This window comes from Otolemur garnettii, unplaced genomic scaffold, assembly GCF_000181295.1.
Source record: "Otolemur garnettii isolate 467f Iridium unplaced genomic scaffold, OtoGar3 scaffold00003, whole genome shotgun sequence".
Taxonomy (NCBI): Eukaryota; Metazoa; Chordata; class Mammalia; order Primates; family Galagidae; genus Otolemur; species Otolemur garnettii.
In genome coordinates, this window is record NW_003852398.1 from 16,429,858 (window position 1) to 16,436,212 (window position 6,355).

The following is a 6,355-nucleotide window of genomic DNA, read 5'->3' on the forward strand; positions in this document are numbered from 1 at the left end:
TTTCACATTCATTCACCAGTCACTCACTGACTCACACTGAGCAACATCTAGTCCTTCGAGCTCCGTTCATGGTTAAGTACCCTATACAGGTGTGCCATTTAAAAAATCTTTTATACCAGTATTATTACAGTACCTTTTCTATGTTTAGACACATTTAGCTACTTACTGTTGTGCTATAATTGCCTACAGTAGTCAGTATAGTAATATGCTGTAGAGGTTTGTAGCATAGGAACAATAGGCTATGCCACTTAGCCTAGGCATACCCAGGTTTGTGTTAATACACTTTATGATATTCACACAATAATGACATCAACTACAATGCATTTCTCAGAATGTAACCCTGTCATTAAGTGATGCATGAATCTATACTACATATTTTATATACATTTAATCTTTGCAACTTTATGAGACAGGTAGTACTATTATCCATTTTACAGATGAGGAAACTGAGGCACAGGGAAGGAGAGTCAGGAGCTGGACAGAACATTTGGACTACTCTCCTGAAATCTAAGCCCAGCTGCATTCTGGATAGAGGCCTTTAGACACCTTCAGGTATCTCAAATTCAGCAGGTCTAGAACAGAATTTATATTTGTTCTCCAGACTTTTCTTCCAGGGCTCCTCATCCCCAGGCCCCACCCCAACATGTGCTTGTCACTTTAGTCAGAAATCAGGCCTCCTCTGTACCTCTCACTCTCAGATTTAATCAGTCACCAAAGGCCCTGCTTATCTTAGGAAGCTTTATAGAATCAGCCTTCTAGCATTCTTCCTTCAGCCCCCAAGCTTTCTAAATGCAAATCCATGTCACCAAGCCTAATACCCCACAGGGGGTCCCCCTTCTCTCCTGGCTAAGTCTAGAATCTGTAGTTCCACTATCTGTCCCTGCCTGCCCTGCTATTGCTGCACTGGTCCTCTTCTCAGTCTTGGGCCTCTCCACCTGCTGGACCCTGCTCCTCTATTTGCCTGGAGAACACTTACTTGGCCTATAAGATTCAACTTGGGGCCAGGCATGGTGGCTCACACCTATAATCCTAGCACTCTGGGAGGCCAAGAAGAGTGGATTGCTTGAGCTTAGGAGTTCAAGACCAGCCTAAGCCAGAGCAAGACCCCATCTCTACTGAAAATAAAAAAATTACAAGCCAGGCACGGTGGCTCACACCTACAATCCCAGCACTCGGGAGGCCAAGATGGGTGGACTGCCTGAGCTCAGAGGTTTGAGACCAGCCTGAGCCAGAGCGAGACCTCACCTCTAAAAATAGCCAGGCATTTTCACTACAGGTGCCCTGTGGAGGGCACCTATAGTCCTAGCTACTTGGGAAGGTAAAGCAAGAGAATCAATTGAGCCCAAGAGTTTGAGGTTGCTGTGAGGGACAAAGTGAAACTCTGTCTCAAAAAAACAAAACAAAACAAAACAAAACAAACAAAAAAAACAACTCAACTTGGCCTTCTCAGTGCCTTGGGACTAGATCCTGTCATAACACTCAATGCTCATTCCTAAAATAGTGGAACTGTTTGTCTATCTGTCCACCAAGTAGAATGTATTCTGCAGGGGTGTCTGAACTCCACTAGTCTTCTAAGAAAGGAGAACCTGCCACACAACAGGAGTTCAACAATATGTTTGCTGAGTAAGTGAATGAACAGATTAAGCGCATGAATCAGTCTGGATGCCAAGCATGGGGGTGGAACATTATACAGTAGTCACAATTTGGGGGGCCGGGTAGAAGTCATCACATTCATGCAGTAGAGCAGCCAAGCGCCTTTGCTTTGGAGGAAAATATTCCCTTACCCCTACAGCAGTAGCGCCTGTAATCCTAGCACTCTCAGAGGCTGAGGTGGGGAATGCCTGAGCTCATGAGTTCAAGACCAGCCTCAGCCAGGGCAAGACCTCATCTCTAAAAATAGCTGGGTATTGTGGCAGGTGCCTATATTCCCAGCTACTTGGGAGGCTGAGGCAAGAGAATTACTTGAGGCCAGAAGTTTAAGATTTCTGTGAGCTATAACGCCATGGCAATCTACCATGGGCCACAGAGTGAAACTCTATCTCAAAAAACAAGAAAAAAAGAAAAAAAAGAGTGAGACCTCATTTCTACCAAAACTTTAAAAATTAGCCTGGTATGGTGGCATATGCCTGTAGTCCTAACTACTCAGGAGGCTGAGGCAGGAGGATCACTTCTAGCCTAGGAGTCTGAGGTTACTGTGAGCTGTGATCACACTATTGCATGCTAGCCTGGGCAATAGAGGGAAACTCTGCCCTAAAATAAATAGACAATTTAAAAGAAACAAACGGGTCTCTGACAATATTATTGTGTGTATAACATTAGGTAGGTTATTAGGCCTCACTGTGCCTTGGGTTTTCCACCTGTAAAATAGGATGACAACATCACCTTGAAGTGCTTATAATAAAAACCATGCTCTGGGGGCCAGGTGTGGTGGCTCATGCCTGTAATCCAGCACTTGGGAGGCCAAGGTGGTGGATTGCCAGAGCTCACAGCTTCGAGACCAGCCTGAGCCATAGCGAGACCTTCTCTCTAAAAATAGCCGGTCGTTGTGACAGGTGCCTGTAGTCCCAGCTACTTGGGAGGCTGAGGCAAGAGAATCACTTAAGCCCAGGAGTTTGAGGTTGCTGTGAGTTATGACACCAGGGTACTCTACCGAGGGTGACAAAGTGAGACTCTGTTTCAAAAAAGAAAAAAAAACAAACCATAACCATTCTGTGTGTGTGAAAGGTGTGAAAGGCTCAGCAGAAAGCATTTATTAAATAGTAACTCTATTTCTGCTGCTCAACAGCATGGCAGTTTTGCCCTATAAATCAGGGTGATGGTACCTATCTCTCAGGGTTGCTATGAGAATGAAATAAAATAATATACACAGAACAGTTATCATGGTAGCTGTAGTTTTGACTATAACTCCTACAGCACACTTGAGTCCCATAACATACTGTGATAGGCAGGAAACCTGGGTTTCTATAAGTGACTTAGAAACAAATTCCTTCTCTCTGATGCTCAGTTTTTATATCTGTAAAATGGGTCAGTTCAGTGGGCTCCCTGAAGTTGCCATATACCATGATTCTGAGTCCTGCCCAGTCCTTTCATCCTTGACACTGCTAGGCACTCCCTTACCACTTTCCAAGGAAAGAGGAAAGACCCTTCCCTCTCTCCATCTCTGCTCCTTCAACCTCATCAAAGCTAATTTACTTGGCGACTCATCCTCTCTGTGGTCCCTGTGCTTACAGCTTTCACTGGATGTTAATGGGTTAATCAGAGACACTAATGGAACCTACAGGAATTCAGTGTTAGCTAATGGGGTTGCTCCATCTGCCCTCCCTGTAACCCTACGCCTTCACCCTGCTAAAAGGCACTGGGGATTTCCTGTTTGCTCTAATCTGCTGGTTTCTGACATCTTGAAAGGCAGAGGGCTGGAGGGGCAAGGGGGGATTGATAGAAGGTGGGACAAACTGGGAGTGGCTCTGAACCAACAGTTAGGACTCTAGGCTCGCATTCCAGCTCTGCCACTGGCTTGCTGTGTGAGCTTACACAAATCCATTCCCCTCTTTGGACCTTAGTTTCCTCATTTGTAACACGAAGCAGGTTGGGCTGTGAAGACCTTCCTGGAGCTAACACTGTGAAATCAGCACAACCTCTCACTTCAGTGAATTATGTCCTTTCAATAACAATTCCAGAAACTATTGAGCACCTACTATTTGCCAGCCTGTGCCAGACCCCAGGACGGGGAAGGGGGGGGGGGAATTGGATAGTGAATGAGGCCCAGTTCCTACCCAGGAGCTCCTGGCACCGTGCCATCCTGCTCCTATTTTTCTATTCACAGAACAGAGGTGAGGAGAGATGAGAGGTTTGTGCACTTCCTGAGGATGCTCTGTGTGCCAGGCTGAGGGCACAGAGAGGATAAAGGCAGCTTCAGATCCTGTGTTCTATTCAGTTCTCTGACTATCCCACTTTCTCCTGCCTTTGCACACAATTCATTCTCTACACCTAGAATAGTCTGACCTCCCCTGCCTTGTGCCTCTCTAACTCAATTTATCTTTCAGGACTTACCTTCATTCATCTCTGGATTCATTCAATTCCTACTGATAGAGCATTTACTTTCTGCCAGGCTATGGGATCCTGGAGTAAACAAGATGTACACTGTCCTTATCCCCTGGGAGCTAGCAGATATTTATGGGAGGAGACAATCAATTAAATAATTTTGTTTTTACAAAAACAAACAAACAAACAAGATCATTTAAGTTAGGATGAACAGAGGAGGGACACAAACAAGGACTGAGAACGTGGGTGGGGCACTCTGGGAGGAAGCAAGAGCGTGCACAGCTATCTCTCATACAGAAAGAAAATGGCTTCTTAGAATGATGGGAAAGACAGTGTGGCTGGAGCAGAGCGAGGGAGGAGGGTGGAGGAGGTTGGGGAGAGAGGCAGGAGCATGAAGCCAGCATCCCTTCACCCCGGCCACATTCAGGTACGTGCTCCCCCTTGGGACACCAGCTCCCTAGCCCTTCCCATCACAGCACCTGTCACACTGGACTGTCACTGCTTGTCAGTTCCCTGACTCCCCAACTAGACCTCCAGTTCTTGAGGACAGAGACCTCCTGCAAGCACATGCCCTCTATTTTTAACTCACTGCTTAAAGGAGAATCCTCGTTCTCCCTTAGCACTGCTAAACACTGTCTCTCCATTCTGCCCCAGCTCAGCACTCAGTCCACACACTGCAAGACACACAAATGAGAAACCCAGGAACTCTGGCACACTCCTCGGATTTTCATTCCCCTCTTTCCAGGTATCCAGGAAAAGACCCATCCCTGCTACCTCTCAAATCATCTTCTGGAATTTATCCCAGCCACCTTGGGAGCTGCTGGGAGTCTCTTTCTTCTACTTCCCCCGGAATTAAAACTAATTCTCTTTTTTTTTGAGACAGTCTCACTCTAGGTAGAGTACTATGGCATAATAGCTCACAGCAATTTCAAACTCTTGAGCTTGAGGCTGACTTTTGCCTCAGCCTCCCAAATAGCTAGGACTAGAGGTATGGGCCACTATACCCAGCTAGTTTTTCTTTTCTTTCTTTTTGACACAGAGTCTTACTATGTTGCCCTTGGCAGAGTGCTGTGGCATCACAACTCACAGCAACCTCAAACTCTTGGGCTTAAGCAATTCTCTTGCCTCAGCCTCCCAAGTAACTGGGACTACAGGTGCCTGCCACAACATCCGACTGTTTTTTGGTTGCAGTTGTCATAGCTGATTAGCAGACCAGGCTTGAACCCACCAGCCTTGGTGTATGTGGCTGGTGCCCTGCTCACTGACCTATGGGCACCAAGCCAAGTTTTTATATTTTTAGTAGAAAGCAGGTGTCATTCTTGCTCAGGCTGGTCTTAAACTTCTGAGCTCAAACAATCCGTCTTGGCCTCCCAGAGTGCTAGGATTACAGGAATGAGCCACCTTTCAGGCCTTAAAACAAATTCTCCCCCCCTCCCCCATGCAAAGTGAAAGCAAAAGTAAAACAAAAGCAAGGGTGCTTCCCTCAGTGCTCAAAATAAAACCTTGATCCAGGTGTGCAGGCCCTCCAAGATCTCCCTGTCTGTCTCTGAGTTCATCTCCTGCACACTCCCCTTCCCTTTGCTCCTCTCCCCACACTGGTCTCTCTCTCTCCGTTCTTTTTTTTTTTTTTTTTTGAGACAGAGTCTCACTCTGTTGCCCTGGGTAGAGTGCTGTGGGTCACAACTCACAGCAACCTCCAACTCTGCCATTTTTTGTTGAGATTGTCATCTTTGTTATTTAGCTTGGCCCAGGCCAGGTTCGAACCCACCAGCCTCCGTGTATGTGGCTGGTGCCGTAAACACTGTGCTACGGGTGCGGAGCCTCTCCATTCTTTTTTTGATTCTTACATATTCCAAGGTTTATTCCTGCCTCAAGGAACATGTGTGTTCCCTCTAGCTAGAATGCTGTTTCCCCAGATGTTTACAAACTGCCTCTTTCTCATCCAAATTCAGCCTTCTTGACCAGCCATCCTCCCCACCACCACTCCCCCATCTACACCACTTAGCCCCCATCCTGTGTTCTCATTATAAGGACACATCCAGTTATGTGTTTAATGTCAGTCTCCCCTCTTTCTAAGACGAAGTGCCTGAGATCAAGGGCCTTATCTGTCTCACTGGTGGCTGTGGCCCAGAACCCTGCCCAACATAGGCCCTTGGTTATCAGTTACAAAATGAATGAATTTGGCCAGGCAAGGTGGCTCACGCCTGTAATCCTAGCACTGTGGGAGGCTGAAGTGGATGGATTGCTTGAGCTCATGGGTTCAAGACCAGCCTGAGCCAAAATTGAGATCCCATCTCTACTAAAAATGGAAAAA